Source organism: Dipodomys spectabilis, unplaced genomic scaffold (genome assembly GCF_019054845.1).
Source record: "Dipodomys spectabilis isolate Male_0828 unplaced genomic scaffold, ASM1905484v1 ptg000092l, whole genome shotgun sequence".
NCBI classification, from domain to species: Eukaryota; Metazoa; Chordata; class Mammalia; order Rodentia; family Heteromyidae; genus Dipodomys; species Dipodomys spectabilis.
In genome coordinates, this window is record NW_024870769.1 from 13,609,758 (window position 1) to 13,628,862 (window position 19,105).

A 19,105-nucleotide genomic window follows, 5' to 3' on the forward strand; every position below is an offset into this window, starting at 1 on the left:
ATGTTGCTTTATGGAATGCTGCTTCTGCAGAGTGAAATTAAATATCTTTATGAAATTAAGTTCTTTTGCACAAGCTGCCAAGTATGCAAATAATTTTGTCATTTTTAGAACATGTTGAAATAGAACATCATGTGCTGTATTAAAGGGACAAGCAATGGCTTCTGAAGTGACAAATGATGACTACAACTGGAAAAAAATTGCATTTGTGCCCTGGAAAAGGAGAAAAATAAATACAGGAATAAATATCTGGGTAGGTGTGTTCAAACTCCAGTTTTCAATCTCTAGATTCACCTTACACCTATAGGGAATTCCTGCCAACATTCCTTCCTATTTCTGACCTATTTCTTCCTATTTCTGAATCATTATCATCATTCTTTATGAAAAAAATCTAAGTATTACCCTAAATGTAGAGTTAGAGAAAAATATTTGGTACAAATATTTAATCTATTTAATAAACAAATATTTGTTCATTAGCAACATTCACATCAACAAAAACACAAAAAGAAAATAACCCTTGAGATGGTTGCCCAAGTAGATCTTCATTTGACTTTCAGAAGAATGATCTCCAAGTCTATTTCCTGACTTCTCTGTTCTTGAGTTCTAAATTTGGATGTCTCTCTTAAGGCTGGAATATTTTCTCCAGTTTTATATTAAATAATGATACGCAGGCCATTTATTTTCTGACTCACTTTCCTGGTATGGATCTTAGTTCACTTTTAAACGATGTTTGTTTGTTTGTTTGTTTTTATGTGGCTTGTTACAAAATCTTGCTTCACAGCTTCTATTCTCTGCCATAATGGAATAGAGTTCAATAAGTCCTCTCCCCGCCCCCCCCCCCCCCGAAATGACACAATGAAGTAGGATAAAATTGTCAAAAAAACAAATCTAAGACTAGAGAGAAATCCACCAAAAGCAAACAACAGACTGAGAAGCATTGATTTATGTCATTTAGAATGATCAGCTTCTGTGGAGCACTCTTCAGTCACAGAGGAATGAAGCGCAGCTAGATAAAACTTGGGGGTTGGATGGGGTTGGGAGAGATGGGCGAGAAGGATGAAGGGTGAAACTGATCAAGGTGCACTGTACTCATAAACTGCCCTGGGGAACTGAAACTATTTTGTACAACTACGTATAGATAATGAAAATATTTTTTAAAACAAAAATAAAACATTATAGAAAGGAATGACATCTTGTCATTCACTGCGGGAAATGGTTGGAACTAGAAGTCATCGTGCTAAATGAAATAACCCAAGCATAGAGAGGCAAGTACCAGGTCGCACTCATTTGTGGAAAACTTAAAAACAAATGATCCCTACTCTCTACCTGACATACAATTCGAATCCCTCCGTACAGCACCTTTATAATAACAATGTAAATTTTTTAATGATCCCATGGAAGAATGGAGTACAATTTTAGAAGTCACTAGAGCTTAGGAGAGAGTGGGAGAAGAGACTCTGCAGACAAAGCCTCTGAGGCAGGCATAAGAGCCACAGAGGAAGAATTAATTCTGGTTCTTGGTAGCACAGTTCTTGACTATTAATTGTAATGATCTATGATAGATTTTGAAAATACCAGGCAAGTACAAATATTCAAAGCATATAGGAATCGTTAGTGTCTGAGGAGCTGTCCTAATTTAATTGTAACACATTGCCTATATTTTCTTACTTTGGCCCCATAGAAGGTGTACACATGTTGTCTCAATAAAAATGACTAAAATAAAACGTGATGGCCCAGTGACAAGTCAGCCAGCAGCCCTCACAACTGAACAATAATATAGCAGACATCTTTATCACTGAAAAATGGCAACAGACACGAGAAGGACACTTTAGTGAAGTTGATAGGGAATATATAGATGGGAAAATAAATGTTCAAGGTATTCAATACTATTAGGAAAATGGGAATTAAAACCCAGGATGCTATCCGTGTTGTTCCTTACAACTGAATTTAAATATATAGACATTGACATAAACACCTTCTAACACTGTTTAAACCCTCTGCTTATTTTTGACAATTGCTAAACAGTAAGTGTTAGAAGGTATGTTTTTGTCAAAGTAACTATATACTCAAATTCAGTTGTAAGGAACAAGGCAGAAATCATCCTGGTTTTTAATTTCTATTTGTCTAATAGTACTGCACATTTATCTTTCCATCTGTATATTTCATATCAACGTTATTAAAAATATCATTTTGTCGTTTGCCCTTTTTCAGTGAGAAAGATGTTTCCTTTACTATTGTTCAATTGTGAGAGTTCTTTTTTTTTTTTATATATTTTTTTTAAATTTTATTTTATTTTATTTGAGAACATACTGTACAGAGGGGTTACAACTACATGGGCAGGATAATGCATACATTTCTTACCAAGCATTGCAGCCTCCTACTTTGTTTACCCTTCAACTCCCTTCCCAGCATCCCCCCTCCCCCCCACCCAATCCTTCCCTCCTTCCCCCCCCCCCCCGCCCCCGGCATTGTAAAGCTCGTTTTTGACATGACATTTTGTACTTCTCATTGTTGCAACAGGTCCACCTGAATCCTTAAACGACTTGTTTGTCCCCATCTCCTCCACAAGTTATACTGACATCAAATATAGTGAAAGTGGGGGTTACACTGTGGGGGAGGGACATACAAAGCAACAAAGAAATAATCTTATAAATGCGTTAGAAACACATGCATGAAAAAAAATAAACATTAAAATACATATTTAAGGGTTTGTTTTCCTAACATCACATTATCTGACTTTTTCCACTTGACTCATACATATACTAGATATTGCAAATAAGGGAAACCATGGGACCTATGTTTCTTTGGGCCTGGCTTACTTCACTTAATATAAGTTTTTCCAAGCCTTTCCATTTCCTAACAAATGGGGAAATGTCATTCTTTCTGATGGAGGCATAGAATTCCATTGTGTATATATACCACATTTTCTTGATCCATTCATCTACTGAGGGACATCTGGGTTGGTTCCATATCTTAGCTATGGTAAATAATATTGCAATAAACATAGTTGTGCTGGTAGCTTTAGTGTGGTCTTGTTTGTAAACATTTGGGTAAATGCCCAAAAGTGGAATTGCTGGATCATAGGGGAGTTCTATGTAAAGTCTTTTGAGGAACCTCCATACTGCTTTCCAAAGTGGTTGAACAAGTTTACATTCCCACCAACAATGAAGTAAGGTTCCTTTCTGTCCACATCCCCTCCAGCATCTGTTGTTGTTAGAGTTCTTGATTTTTGCCATTCTAACTGGAGTGAGGTGGTATCTCAATGTTGTTTTGATTTGCATTTCTTTTATGGCTAGGGATGTTGAACATTTTTTCATGTGTCTATTGACCATCCTTCTTTCTTCTTCAGAGAAGTTTCTCTTTAAGTCTTTCTCCCACTTATTTATTGGGCAGTTGTTTCTTTGAGGATTTGTTGTTGGGGGGTTTAATTTTTTGAGTTCCTAGTATATTTTAGATATGAGACCCTTGTCCGTTGTATGGCTAGTAAAGATCTTCTCCCAACCCGTGGGCTTTCTATTGATCTTGCTAGCTATGTCCTTTGCCCTGCAGAAGCTCTGCAACTTTATGCAATCCCATTTGTCCAGCCTTTTTTTGATTTGTTGTGTTTCCGGGTCTCTATTCAGAAAATTTCGGCCTGAGCCAAGGAGACCTAGGGTTTCTCCTATTCCATCCTGTAATGTTTTCAGAGTGTCTGCTTTGAGTCCGAGGTCTTTGATCCATTTGGAGTTGATTCTGGTGCAGGGTGATATATAAGGATATAGCTTTAGTTTTCTACATGTAGTTAACCAATTTTGCCAGCACCATTTACTGAAGAGGCTGTCTTTCTTCCATTGTATTGTTTTAGCTCCCTTATCGAAGATTAGATGGCTATAGGTCTGTAGGTTCATTTCTGGGTTTTCAATTCTATTCCATTGGTCCTGAGGTCTGTTCTTATGCCAATACCAAGCTGTTTTGATTACTATGGCTTTATAGTAGAGTTTGAAATTTGGTATTGATATTCCTCCAGCAGTGTTCTTTCCGTTGAGGAGCGTTTTTGCTATTCGGGGTCTTTTATTGTTCCATATGAATTTTTGGATTGCCTCTTCTATTTCCTTGAAAAATGAGGGTGGAATTTTGATAGGTATTGTGTTGAACTTGTACATAGCTGATTTGCATTTCTTTATGGCTATAGATGTTGAATATTTCTTCATGTGTCTATTGGCTATTCTTTTTTATTTTTTTTTTTAATTTTATTTTATTTTATTTGAGAACATACTGTACAGAGGGGTTACAATTACATGGGCAGGATAATGCATACATTTCTTACCAAGCATTGCAGCCTCCTCCTTTGTTTACCCTTCACCTCCCTTCCCAGCCTCCCCCCTCCCTCCCACCCAATCATACCCCCCCACCCCCCCCCCCCACCAACATTGTAAAGCTGGTTTTGACATGACATTTTGTACTTCTCATTGTTGCAACAGGTCCACCTGAATCCTTAAACGACTTGTTTGTCCCCATCTCCTCCACATGTTATACTGACATCAAATATAGTGAAAGCGGGGGTTACACTGTGGGGGAGGGACATACAAAGCAACAAAGAAATAATCTTATAAATGTGTTAGAAACACATGCATGAAAGAAACAAAAACATTAAAATACATATTTGAGGGTTCGTTTTCCTAACATCACATTCTCTGACTTTTTCCGCTTGACTCATACCTATACTAGATATTGCAAATAAGGGAAACCATGGGACCTATGTTTCTTTGGGCCTGGCTTACTTCACTTAATATAATTTTTTCCAAGCCTTTCCATTTCCTAACAAATGGGGAAATGTCATTCTTTCTGATGGAGGCATAGAATTCCATTGTGTATATATACCACATCTTCTTGATCCATTCATCTACTGAGGGACATCTGGGTTGGTTCCATCTCTTAGCTATGGTAAATAATACTGCAATAAACATAGTTGTCCTGGTAGCTTTAGTGTGGCCTTGTTTGTGATCATTTGGGTAAATGCCCAAAAGTGGGATTGCTGGGTCATTGGGGAGCTCTATGTGGAGTCTTTTGAGGAACCTCCATACTGCTTTCCAAAGTGGTTGAACAAGTTTACATTCCCACCAACAATGAAGTAAGGTTCCTTTCTGTCCACATCCCCTCCAGCATCTGTTGTTGTTAGAGTTCTTGATTTTTGCCGTTCTAACTGGAGTGAGGTGATATCTCAATGTTGTTTTGATTTGCATTTCTTTTATGGCTAGGGATGTTGAACATTTCTTCATGTGTCTATTGGCCATCCTTCTTTCTTCTTCAGAGAAGCTTCTCTTTAAGTCTTTCGCCCACTTACTTATTGGGCAGTTGTTTCTTTGAGGATTTGTTGTTGGGTGGTTTAATTTTTTGAGTTCCTAGTATATTTTAGATATGAGACCCTTGTCCGTTGTATGGCTAGTAAAGATCTTCTCCCAGTCCGTGGGCTTTCTATTGATCTTGCTAGCTATGTCATTTGCCCTGCAGAAGCTCTGCAACCTTATACAATCCCATTTGTCCAGCCTTTCTTTGATTTGTTGTGTTTCCGGGTCTCTATTCAGAAAATTTCGGCCTGAGCCAAGGAGACCCAGGGTTTCTCCTATTCCATCCTGTAATGTTTTCAGAGTGTCTGCTTTGACTTCAAGGTCTTTGATCCATTTGGAGTTGATTCTGGTGCAGGGTGATATATAAGGATCTAGCTTTAGTTTTCTACATGTAGTTAACCAGTTTTGCCAGCACCATTTACTGAAGAGGCTGTCTGTCTTCCATTGTATTGTTTTAGCTCCCTTATCGAAGATTAGATGGCTATAGGTCTGTAGGTTCATTTCTGGGTTTTCAATTCTATTCCATTGGTCCTGAGGTCTGTTCTTATGCCAATACCAAGCTGTTTTGATTACTATGGCTTTATAGTAGAGTTTGAAATTTGGTATTGATATTCCTCCAGCAGTGTTCTTTCCGTTGAGGAGCATTTTTGCTATTCGGGGTCTTTTATTGTTCCATATGAATTTTTGGATTGCCTCTTCTATTTCCTTGAAGAATGAGGGTGGAATTTTGATAGGTATTGCGTTGAATTTGTAGATAGCCTTGGGAAGTATTGCCATTTTCACGATGTTAATCTTTCCAATCCAGGAGCATGGGAGGTTCTGCCATTTTTTAAGTTCTGTGTTGATTTCCTTTTTCAAGATTTTAAAGTTTTCATCATAGAGGTCCTTCACTTCTTTAGTTAAGTTAATTCCGAGGTATTTTATTTTTTGTGGGGCTATTACAAATGGAGTTGCTTTCCTAATTTCAGCCACACTTTTCTCATTGTTGGCATACAGAAAAGCCATTGATTTTTGGGGGTTAATTTTATAACCTGCTACTTTGCCAAAGTTTTGAATCAGCTTGAGTAATTTGGGAGTGGAGTCTATGGGATTCTTTAAATACAAGATCATGTCATCTGCAAAGAGGGAGAGTTTTATTTCTTCTTTCCCTATTTGGATCCCCTTTATGTCTGCATCTTGTCTTATTGCTGTAGCTAGGCATTCTAATACTAGATTGAAGAGAAGTGGAGAGAGTGGGCATCCTTGTCTTGTTCCTGAGTTAAGAGGAAATGGCTTTAGTTTTTCACCATTGAGTATAATGCTGGCTGTAGGTTTGTCATATACAGACTTTATTGTATTGAGGAATGTTCCATGGATTCCTAATTTTTCCAAAACCTTCATCATAAAGGGGTGTTGGATCTTGTCGAATCCTTTTTCTGCGTCTATTGAGATAACCATGTGGTTCTTATTCTTGCTCCTGTTGATGTGATGAATAATATTAATTGATTTGCGTATATTGAACCAGCTTTGCATCCCTGAAATGAATCCTGTTTGATCGTGGTGTATGATTTTTTGGATGAATTGTTGAAGTCGATTGGCCAAAATTTTGTTGAGAAGTTTTGCATCAATGTTCATCAAAGAAATGGGTCTATAGTTCTCTTTCTTTGATGAGTCCTTGCCTGGTTTTGGGATGAGGGTTATGATGGCTTCATAGAATGTGTTCGGTAGTGAGCTTTCTCTTTCAATTTCATTAAAGAGTTGGAGGAGAATTGGTGTGAGCTCTGCTTTGAAGGCCTTGTAAAATTCCGCGGTGAAACCATGAAGTCCTGGACTTTTCTTAGCTGGGAGGTCTCTTATTGCTGTTTCTATTTCAATGCTTGATATGGGCCTGTTAAGATAGTTTGCCTCATCTTGGTTTAGTTTTGGCATGTCAATATTTGCTAGGAAGAGGTCCATTTCTGTCAAGTTCTCAAACTTATCAGCATAAAGTTTTGAGAAGTATTCCCTTATAATGTTCTGAATCTTGCTTGTTTCCGTGGTGATGTTTCCATTCTCATCTCTGAGTTTATTAATTTGGGTGTGTTCTCTTCTTTTTCTGATAAGATTTGCTAAGGGTCTGTCAATTTTGTTAAGTTTTTCGAAGAACCAACTCTTTGTTTTGTTGATTCTTTCTATAGTTTTTTTGGATTCTAATTCATTTAATTCTGATTTAATTTTGATTATTTCTTTCCGTCTACTGGATTGGGGTTTATCTTGCTGCTCTTTTTCAAGGAGGTTTAGATGTGTCATTAAATTGTTAGTTTCAGATCTCTCCAATTTGTTGATGTAGGAGCTCAGAGCTATAAACTTGCCTCTGAGTACTGCCTTTGCTGTGTCCCAGAGGAGCTGGTATTTTGTGTGTTCATTTTTGTTGAATAGCATGAACATTTGAATTTCCTTTCTAATCTCTTCCATGACCCACTCATGATTCAGCAGTGTGTTGTTCAGCCTCCATGTGATACCGGACTTTCTTTGGTGGCTTTTGGTGTTGAGTTCTAACTTTATTCCCTTGTGGTCAGAGAGAATGCAAGGTATAAGTTCAATGTTTCTGAATTTAGACAAGTTTGCTTTGTGGCCTAAAATGTGGTCTATTTTAGAAAACGTTCCATGTGCTGCTGAGAAAAACGTGCTGCTGGGTGAAATGTTCGGTAAATGCCTGTTAAGTCTAGTTGATCTATGCAGCTGTTTAGATCTGCGGTTTCTCTGTTGAGTTTTTGCCGAGTTGATCTATCTAGTGGGGAGAGTGGTGTGTTAAAATCCCCAACAATTAATGTCTTTGGCTCTATATGGGATTTGAGGGAAAGTAGTGTTTCTTTGATAAATTTGGGTGCTCCATTGTTTGGCGAATAGATATTTAGAATTGTAATATCCTCCTGAAGGAGAGATCCTTTAATTAGTATGTAGCGACCTTCTTTATCTCTTTTCACGAATTTTAATTTGAAGTCTATTTTATCTGATATTAGGATTGCAACTCCCGCCTGTTTATGGGGTCCGTTTGCTTGGTAGATTTTGTTCCAGCCTTTAACATTGAAAATGTGTTTGTTTTTACGGGCAAGATGTGACTCCTGCAGGCAGCAGATAGAAGGGTCTTGTTTTTTAATCCAACTAGACAGTCTATGTCGCTTAATTGGAGAGTTCAGTCCGTTAACATTAAGAGATAGGACTGAGAGGTATTTGGGAGTTCCTGCCATGTTATCTACCTTCTTGGGGGCTGCGAAAACTGGGTTCTTCCTATGGTTCTTGGATTCTCAGTTTGGGTGCAGTTTCTTGGCCTTTATTGTGGTCTTGTTGGTTTTCTATGTGTAGGACATCTTTAAGAATCTTTTGTAGGGCTGGTTTGGTGGAGATGTATTGTTTCAATTTTTCTTTGCTATGGAAGGTTTTTATTTGGCCTTCAGTTATGAAGGAGAGTTTAGCTGGGTACAGTATTCTTGGTTGATAGTTGTTTGTTTTTAGGGCATGGCATACATCATTCCAGGCTCTTCTTGCTTTGATTGTCTCTGCTGAGAAATCTGAGGTGATTCTAATTGGTTTCCCTTTATAAATGATTACCCTTTTCTCTCTGACAGCTTTAAGGATCTTTTCCTTGTTCTGAGTTGATCCTGTGTGGATTATAATGTGGCGGTGGGATGTCCTATTCTGGTCTGGTCTATTTGGGGTTCTAAAGGTTTCTTGTATCTGGACAGGCCTATCTTTTTGCATGTTTGGGAAGTTCTCTGCTAGGATCCTGTTAAACAGATTTCCTAGACCATTAACGTCTGTTTCTAGGTGCTCCTCTACACCCATTATCCTTAGATTAGGCCTTCTGATGGTGTCTTCCAGGTGTTGGATAGATCTATCATATTTCTTGGACTTGTCTTGGATGGTTGTATGTTCTTTCTCTATAATATCTAGGCTGTCTTCAATCCCTGAGATTCGATCTTCTGCATGGTCTAACCTGCTGTCAAGACTCTCTACTTTGTTTTTTATCTCTTTTCCTTCTAGTTGGTCAGCTTTGATGGCTTCAAGTTCTTTGTTGAAGCTCTGTTTTAGGTCTTGTATGAATTTCTTTACTTCCTTAATTTGGTGTTCAGTGTTTGTCCTCAAATCACTTAGTTGATTGGTTATGGTTTCTTTGGGCTCCCATTCCTTCTGTTGGGTTCCATTCAGCATTCCCTTTGTGGTCTCCCTGACTTCCTTCAGCTCTTTGTTAATGGATTCCATGAATGCCTTTAGTGATCTTTGTGTGTTCTCTACCTGGTCTCTCAATTCCTGTATTACTCTTTGATTAGCTTCCTCCCGTTCGTGGGATTCCTGCAGATCTCTTTGAGTGTTCTCAGCCTGCTCACACCATTCCTCTCTTTCTCTTTGAGTATTCTCAAGTTGTTCACGCAAATCCTGTATCAGTTTTTGAGTAGCTTCCTCACGCTTATGATATTCCTGTATAAACTTCTGGGATGCCTCCTCTCTCTCCCTATCACGCTCATACAGAGTCCTTTGTACGTTGTCAAACTTTTCATTTATCATGTTTGCCAGCAGTGTTTGTAGAGCTGTTTGGGAACTCTCCTCTGGATTATTCATTATCTGTTCTAACCCCTGATTATCAGGATTGGGAATTGAGATACCCGAATTTGCCATTTTTCTTGTGTTTTTCCGGCTTACTCTGCCCATTTGAGATGAAGATAGCACCAGTTTTGTGCTAGAACACTATCTTAAGGCAACCATCAACCAAAGTTTGCATTTGTACAGTCAATAGTCTACAGATACAATCTAGTTCAACAGATACATCTATTCGACATCAAACAACTATATGTTAAAGGACTTCGAACCGCAGAGAAGAATTTGGCAAACCAGAAATTATTAGGGTTAGGGAGAGATGTGGGTAAAAAATAGGAATAGAGTGGTGTGGGGAGGCACAGGGAGAGTTAACTATGTCCTAATCACAATGCAGGAAATAGGTTGGGTAGGATGTAAGTAGAGAGAGAGAGAAAAAGAAGAAAGGGAAAGGGGAATGAAAAGAGACCAGAAAATAAAATAGAAACGTAAAAATTAATGTTATTTTAGAGATTAAAAAACCATCTATTTATAGAGGAATATGAATATGTTGAGAGAAAGGGAGGGACATAGAGGAGATGAGAAAAACTTTAAAAAAAATGCTTAAAATATTATATAGGTATAAAGAGGTAGTACTGCTATTAATGAATTTAAGTCTCAGAGGTTTTGAATTGAGTAATAAGTTTGTGGATTAAGTGTGTACACAATGGGGGATAGGGTCTACTGGTTAACTACGGGTTTATCTGAGGATGTGCAGGACAAGAGTTAAGTCACATAAAGATGAACAAAGAGGAAAAGATGGAAAGGATAGGAAAGTGAGAAGAAAAGATCAGAAGTTCAGTAGAGCTAGAAAAAAAAAACAAAAAGATAATTAAGAATGAGAGAAAAAGAGAAAGAAGACAAGAAAAGAAAAGAAAACACACATTCACGTATTCCTAAAATAAAAATTATAAGAGGAGAAAAAAAAAAGTTAATGGAAAACAATTATTTTTTCAGAAGAGGCAAAAATTAAAGACTAATAAAAGTTTTAGAAAAGCAAAAAAAAATTTTATATATATATAAGGTAACAAAAAATGAAAATAAACAAAACAAGAAAAAGAAAAAAAAGAAAAGAAGAAGAAGAAAAAAAAAGTTCTTTGATTTTTTTTGGGGGGGGGGGGGGAGGGGTGGGAAGAGTCCTGTATCTCCCTTTTGTCTGTAATCAGAGTCTGGTTGGAGTCTCTGGTCAGCTTGAGGTCCTGTGGCTTGATTGGTTTCTTAAGTCAGTTTGTTGGAACAGGCAGAAAAATGCTCTGCTTTACCCAAGATTTTGAGATCCCCCTCCCAGGTTAGTTTACTGGGAGGGTGATCTGCTTTGAGAATCACAAAAGAGGGGGATGCAGTGATGAGGCTAGGTTCTGGGTAGAGTTGAGGCCTTTCACCGAACAGTAGCTTTTCCCTGGGGCTATTTTGTGAAAAAAACTCACAGCACCCAGCCTGGAGCCATTCTCAGGGTTTCTGTTTTTCAATTGATTGTGGTGGCTGCTAGAGGGCGGGGCAGCCTCTGGCTCTGGTTACCCGGTGAGGAGAGCCACTCCAATGGCTGGCGCCTGAGCTGGGTGGCTTTTCCCTGGATGGAACTGAGTCTGTGAGGTCACTTCGCCGTTAAGTTCTTGTGACCTGCTAAATGACTCGTTTTATTCCAAGGCCTGAGCTGGAGCTAGCCGCTCCTCCGAGCTTTGTCTGTATCCAAGATGGAGATCACCGGTGCTGGGGGGGGAGGGGTGGCCTTCCCTCCTCTGCTCCCAGAGAAGGAGTGAGGAAGTGGGGCTTCTACTCACGCGGAGTCTTGGATCCCGGGTCGTCTCTGGTCTGCAAAGTGCAGGATGAAGTTGTCCGCTCCTTGTCGGTTCTTGCTGGTGTTGAGTAGAATCCGCTCGTCCGCTGCGTCTGGCTCCTTCGTCCCGGACTACGTCTCAGGTATGCCTCCGCGGCGGTGGTCGCCGCTGCGACCCTGCCGCCGCAGCGGCAGCTGCTCAGATGTGTCTGCTTGGCTTCCCCTCTCTTGACTAACTCTCTGTCCTGTGATGGCACACTTGGTGTGATTCTCTGGCTTGGGACTGTTCACTGGAACTCTGAAACTGTTTTCTATGCAAGAGCTTGTTCAGATTCCAGCTTCTCCTCCGCCAACTTCCCGGAACTCCGAGAGTTCTTAATACTCTAGAAAATAAGGGTTTTTTCCCCTTGATATGTAGACTGCCAACTTTTTTTTTCTCAATTCTGAAAGTTTCTGTTCAGATGCTTTGAAAACAGTCTTTCACAGGGAAAAAGTTTCACTTTTGATGAACCCCAACTTTACAGTTTTTGTGTTAAGTCTAGCACTAGATCTGGAAGATCTTCCGCACTAGTTTTCTTTCTCCTAAATATTTTATAACGATACAGTTTGCATTTAAGTTCCTGATCACTTTGAGTTAACCTATATTTATTTATTTGTTTTGTGCTGGTCCCAGAACTGGAACTTAGGGCCTGAATGTTGTCCCTGAATTTTTTGCTCAATGTTAGTATTCTACCACTTGAGCCATAGCTCCACTTTGAGCTTTTTAATGTTAAATGGAGATGAGCCTCATTGATTTTCTTGTCGGAACTAGCTTTGAACCTCCATCCTCAGATCTTAGCCTTATGAGTAGCTAGGATTACAGGCCTGCACCATCAGCACCTAGATATACTTTAAATTAACTTTCATCCTGGCCCTGAGACTTGGTTTAAATTCAGCATTACTTCCTATGGGCATCACTTACTATGGGTATCACTAACCAGCATTCTGTCAAAGCACTATTCTTTATCTATTTAGTTTCTCACTTCCATCAAAAATGAGTTAGCCATATATTTGTGAGATTAGATCTGGATTTGCCATTCTTCTCTTCACCTATTAGACTATTTCCTACTAATACCACTCTGTCTGATTACTGCTAATACATAAACTTATCTTCAATTGAGGTAAACTATCTTTTGTTGTTGTTGTTGATTTTGTTTGCGGTTTTGTTCTGTTTTGATTTGATTTTTGTTTTTGTTTTTTTTTTGCCCTAGGCAAATGCTCTACCACTTGAGCCACAACTCCACTTCTAGCTCTGTGGTGGTATAGTGGAGATAAGATCCTCACAGACTTTCCTGCCTGGGTTGGCTTCAAACTGTAATCCTCAGATCTCATCCTCCTGAGTATCTAGGATTACAGGCGTGAGCCACCAGTGCCCAGATGATTTTCTATTTTAAAAAATTTTGGTTTTTGTCAGTTGTGGGGCCTGATCTCTGGGCCTGGTCACTGTCCCTCAGCTCTTCAGCTCAAGGCTAGTGCTCTACCACTTGAGCCACAGCACCACTTCTGGATTTTTTCTGTTTATGTGGTGCTGAGGAATCAAACTCAGGCCCTCGTGTATGCAAGACAAGCACTGTACCACTGAGCCACCTTCCCAGCCCCTCTATTATAATGTTTATATTGCCTTTCCATGTACTTATTTTCTAATATCCATTCTTTTTTATTTCTAACAACGACATTTACATTGATTACTGGGGAATGAGTAACATGGAGAAGTGAATGAATAGCAGGGAGACCATGAAAATAGCAGTGCAGTAAAAAGTCCACCCTCCCAGTTCTGATTCCAAGGCAGAGATCCTGAGGTTCAAGCCGGGCTGCAGAAGCACAATTAGAAGCCTCTGAGAATCTAAGTGATGAACTGGACAGAGCCTGTTTACCTTGATCGTGGAGAAACATCCCACACAAGCTGAGGCCTCCAGCCTACTCTTACCCCATGTTTGGAGATGTCAAGATTCTTGAACTTTTCAAGAAGAGATATTGTGCAGGACAAGTTAGAGAAATAAGAAATCAGAGGACAGGGATGACATCCTGGGAAAACAAGTGCAACACAGGTGAGAAACAGCTACTCACTTCCTAGTTGTATCCATTATAGTAAGGTGTAGAGTCAGAGAGGCAATCAAAAAAGAAGGAGCACAAGGTCATAAAAATAAAGCCAGGTACCAGTGGCTAGTAATCCTAGTGAGTAAGAAGTTGGAGATGTGAGAATCATGGTTCAAAGCCAACCAGGACAGAAATGTCTGTGAGACTCTTCTCTCCAATTAACCACTATAGTTAACCAACTCTGGTGACACTATGCAGGTACCTATTGGAATATGTGGATATAACTAATTTCTACTTGGTTATTCTTTCTTGATAAATAATTGCATTCATAGGGTACAATATAACATTTTGATTTATATTTACGTATTTTAAAAAATAACCTCCTTTGCATTTTGTATTTCTGATTTACTTTTCAAAAATTTATCAGATTCGCTTGGAACCAGTGGCACAGACCCATAATCTTAGCTATTTTGGCAACTGAGGTTAGGAGTGGGGAGAATCATGGTTTGAAACTAACCTGTACCCCCAAAAAAGTAATGAGATGCCTCACTTCTCACCTCAAAGCTGGCCACAGTGATAGATATCTTTCATCTAGCTATGTAGGAGGCTAAGATTGAGACTATCATGGTTCTAGATGAGACCAGGCAAAAAACAAGTCCACAAAACTCCATGCCAACAGAATAAATTGAGCATCATGGCACACCCCTCCAGATGAATACCCAGTCAGAAGGTAGGACCTATCTCTACAATGAACTGTACAAAAAAGATCTGGAGGTATGGAAAAGCAGTAGAACACCTGCCTAGCAAGCATGAGGCCCTGAGTTTATATATAAGCCACTCAAAAACAAATATATCAGCTTAAAACCATACCTTTATATGGTCAGAAGATTGGCAACAAAGAATAGTTAAAATTTTGGTCTGATGTTGTGTGTTAGTTCTCGGTCCAAATTAAAACAGAACTCCCACACAGTTAAAACTATGAAACTCGGTCTGTTCAAAATCCATTCACATCAGAAGGCCTCCAGGACAGAACTAATTCTAGAGAGAGAGTTTATCAAAAGCTTCTACAAAGACAGGCATAGCAGGTGGTGAAGAAAGGCTATTTGGGGTCTGTAAAGAATCTACCACAATAATTTACCCAATCTGGCCCACCTATCTGAGATTCCTAGCTGGCTCCTAGTGAGATGGGAGATGTAATTTCAAATATGAATGGCTGTTTGCACTCTATATTATAGAAGACATCAGAGTTCACGCCAATACTGTTCATTCACCATCAAATTAAGCACAAAGGCAAGAGGAAAACTTCTCTCAGCACAGCATGGCTTCAAATGCATTGGAAGTTCCAGAAATGCCATGACAATGCTGGCCGTTGGGCACATTTGGGCATATGGAGGTCTCATGCAGAGACAGTAGAAACTGCAGGCTGCAGAAACAATAGTCGTCCTTGATGTTGGAGGTGCCAGACAGAGGAGACTGGAAATGACAGAAGTGTACAGGAAAACTGGTTGGGGAAAACAGGGCCGGAGGCAGAGTGTGCAATCAGGAACTTCAACATATGTGCCAGGATATGAGAGCCTGGCACAGACTCATAGATCCTCAGGGCAGTGTCTGCTGCAAACAGGGCCCAGAAGGAGAGTGGCAAACACTAGTTCTACTTCATGATGTAATTAAGAAACAGTCTCTTCTCCACTCCAGTCTCCTCCCAATCCTCTCTTTCCTACCCTCCACTTCTCTGTTCCCCTCTTCTTCCTTCTCCTTTCTTCTCCTCTCCCCTCTTTTCCTCTCTTCGCTCCTCTCCTGTCTTTTCCCTCCTCCTCTCCTGTCATCTTCTCTCTTCTTATCATCTCTCCTCTTCCTATTTCCAACTGAGAGGAAGAGAGCAAAGACAAACTTAAAAATTAGAAAATTCAATTTCTCCAGAAAACAACCATGCTGCCAGCTTGACTTAGCATTCTCCGCCTAATACACTGTGGAAAAAATAAATGTATATTGTTTAAATGAATAATAAAAGTAAGAGGGACATCATGCACCTACTAAATAACTGGAGGATATCAGTGTTTCAGGGAATTGTTCAGGGGAGAAGTAAAGCTGAGTGGAGAGGGTGAGACTCACACTGCTTCAGATGGACAGAGCCAGAAAAATTAACTCAGGCTATCAAATGGCTCTTTTGGATGGGCTCCCTGGAAGATAACAGAAGCTGAATCGTGTCAGAATAGATCATTGGTAAGTATGAACATAGACCAATGAAACCTGTTGAGATTGTTTGGGGAAGGGGAGGGGAGGGAGAGTGACCACAGAGGTGAGATTGATTGGAATGTGTTGTAAGTATGTAAATATGAAAACTGTGGAAGGAAGAGTGAAAGGAAGGGAGGGAGGTAGAGGAGGGAAGAAGGAAGGAAGGAAAGGGAAGGTGGGAGGGAGAAAAGGAGGGAAGAAGGAAGGGAGAGAGAGAAGTGAGAAAGGGAGAGAGAGAAGTAAAAAGAGAAAGGCTAGGGGCTGGGAAGGTGGCTCAGTGGTAGAGCGCTTGCCTTGCGTGCATGAGGCCCTGGGTTCGATTCCTCAGCACCACATAAGCAAAAAGAAAAAAGCCGGAAATGGTGCTGTGGCTCGAGTGGTAGAGCGCTAGTCTTGAGCTGAAGAGCTAAGGGATAGCATCCAGGCCCAGAGTTCAGGCCCCACAACCGGACCCAAAAGAAAAAAAAAAAAAGAGAGAGAGAGAAAGGCTATACTTTTTAGCCCTAGTTGAATAGAGAAACAAAGTTTATATAGTATTTCTGTGTTGCAATTTTAGTAAAAACATACCATGGTTCATTTTTTGCCACTAGTATAGCATACCAGAGACTAGGTACTTTATAAATAAAGAGGCTTCATTTGACTTGTGGTTCTGGAGTCTAGGAAGTTCAAGATCAAAACAACATCACTTACTAAGCTTCTAGTAACAGCCTAACATTGAGACAACTCAGAGTGGAAAATGGAAGGACAAGCAGATACAGGCAGAAGATAGACCCATGGACAACCTTGCTTATAACCACAACTCTCATGTAGCTAGTCCTGCCCCATAAGAGTATTGAAAAAGCATTTGGTTGGATAAATGGTATTTTCAATCTACAAGGTTCTGCATTGTGACCCAGACACTGCCTTACTTTATAAATATATAATATTGCCAAAATTGAGAATGTGTGACCACTAGCTTTAAACACTCTGATCTCAATCTTTCACCATAAGAGTGGATTTAAATGCTTAAAGACTTTCCCATAAGAAGAGTAGTGTGTCTTTTAAAGGCTTCCCCATGAGTGTAGTATGTCTTTTAAAGTCAAGACAGTTGAAGAGACAGTCCATGGCATAAAGGTAAGGACCCCCTCCATACTAATAAAAATAGCCTCATCTCTTTGTAGCTTTTCTAAGTGCTTTCCACAAATCTTCATGCTTTATACAGTTCATCATGATTAAGCAAATTTTTTCTACTCTCCATGGGCCTAAAAAGAAATTGCCATATTCAGTTGCACTGTACAAGTTCCATATTATTATGAATTTCTGAGCATAGCACCCTCCAGCATTCAGAACTTCAGGAATCATTCATTCTTTCATATTAACGGTTTTACTCTTGACTTCGCAGAGACATGTCGAGTCATTATTTTCTGGATTAGTACTGTAGGTTAAAAGAATAAATTCAAATGCACAGAATCTAGGGATGCATTCAGTATTCTCCTTTGACATTGCCAAATACTACACTTTTGAAGAAAATGTTACATGAAGAAAAAGGCATTGTGTCAAAGGAAAATTCAAAGATTCAGGAAAACTAAAATATCTATTTCGATTTTTCTCTAAACTTACTATTTCTGTCTTGCTAAAGTGTGCATATTTAAATCATCTACCTTCTGCTTAATTTTCCTCATAAAATATATTCTCTTCCATATCAAATTTTCCTTATACAAATAAGAATGGGAAGGAGTCCATTGCTATCAGCCAATGCCAACTGTTTCCAATATTTTGGTATAATTTTTTCAAATATTTTCCATTCTGCTTAAGCAACTATACTCTATATTTAATTACATGAATTTACACCAGTTTTTTAAATAATTGCATTATTTTTCAGTTATCCTAAAACAAAGCTATCATTTTATAATAAATTCTTCAGAAATATTCAAAATTCACAGGCTTACCAGTATTCTTTTTTTAATAAAGGATATTCACTTGAAAAATATTCAAATGCAACAACAATCTTACTAGCTAGAATTCACTAAATTCTCATTTTTTGAGCATCTGATGTTTTTCTCCCATCCAATATATCTATTCATAACATTTAAATGGACAATTTTTTCTTTATTAGACTTATTTTCTTAGAATACTTTCTAGGACCTAAGATTACAGAAGTTTAAAGGTAGAATTGGTTCATCCAATTGGTGGCTCGCCCTTGTAATCCTAGCTACGCAGGAGGCTGAAATCTGAGGATTGAGGTTCAAAGATACACCAGACAGATTTTATCCCCAATTAACCACCAAAAATATGTAAGTACAGTTGTGGGTCAAGTGCTAAGCAACAGCACTGGAGACCCTGAGCTCAAACGTCAATAACAGTATTTCTTTACTACACAAAATAAACAAGACTAAACTTATTTATATATGATAATAACCCTCCAAATACATATTCTCTCTCTCCCTCTCTCTCCGTCTCTCCCCCCTCTCTCTCTCACACACACACACACACACACTAGAATTACATTAAAAAATTACTTGCCAAATTGCTTTCTAGTAAAACTGAAGTAAATTGTACTATTGCCTTGGATGTATATATTCTATTTTATCAGTCATCAGCATAGTTCCATCATGAAAGAAGAGTACAGTTTGCTAGTTTGATGGATTAGACATAGTTTGCATGGCAGTTTTAATTACTGGTTTTATAAATGCCTTCACAAGTTGTCAGTGAGGGCAAACATGTCCATAAATTTGTTCACTAGTTATCTTGGCCTGAGGCAAAGGTGAAGGTGTTCACAGTGTATTTGGAAGACAGTTTGATGGAGAGAAAAGGAAATGAATTCTGATGGGACATGATGAGATTCATCTTTACATTAATAATCAACTTATAAGGAACCACAAAGGGACATAACAAATTATAAGCAAACTCACTTTCTAGAAGCACAGAATTCTCCATTACAAATAATCTGTATTTTGGCATAGTCCATAGAAGACAAAAAGGAAAGAGAATTTATCTGGTACCCAGTACACCATCTCCCACATCCCACAGTGTACAGATCCATCAGACATTGGACTGGGACCAAATAGCCATCTTTCAAAAAGGAATAAAAGAAATAGACACAGGGAATTAGAAGAGACACTGC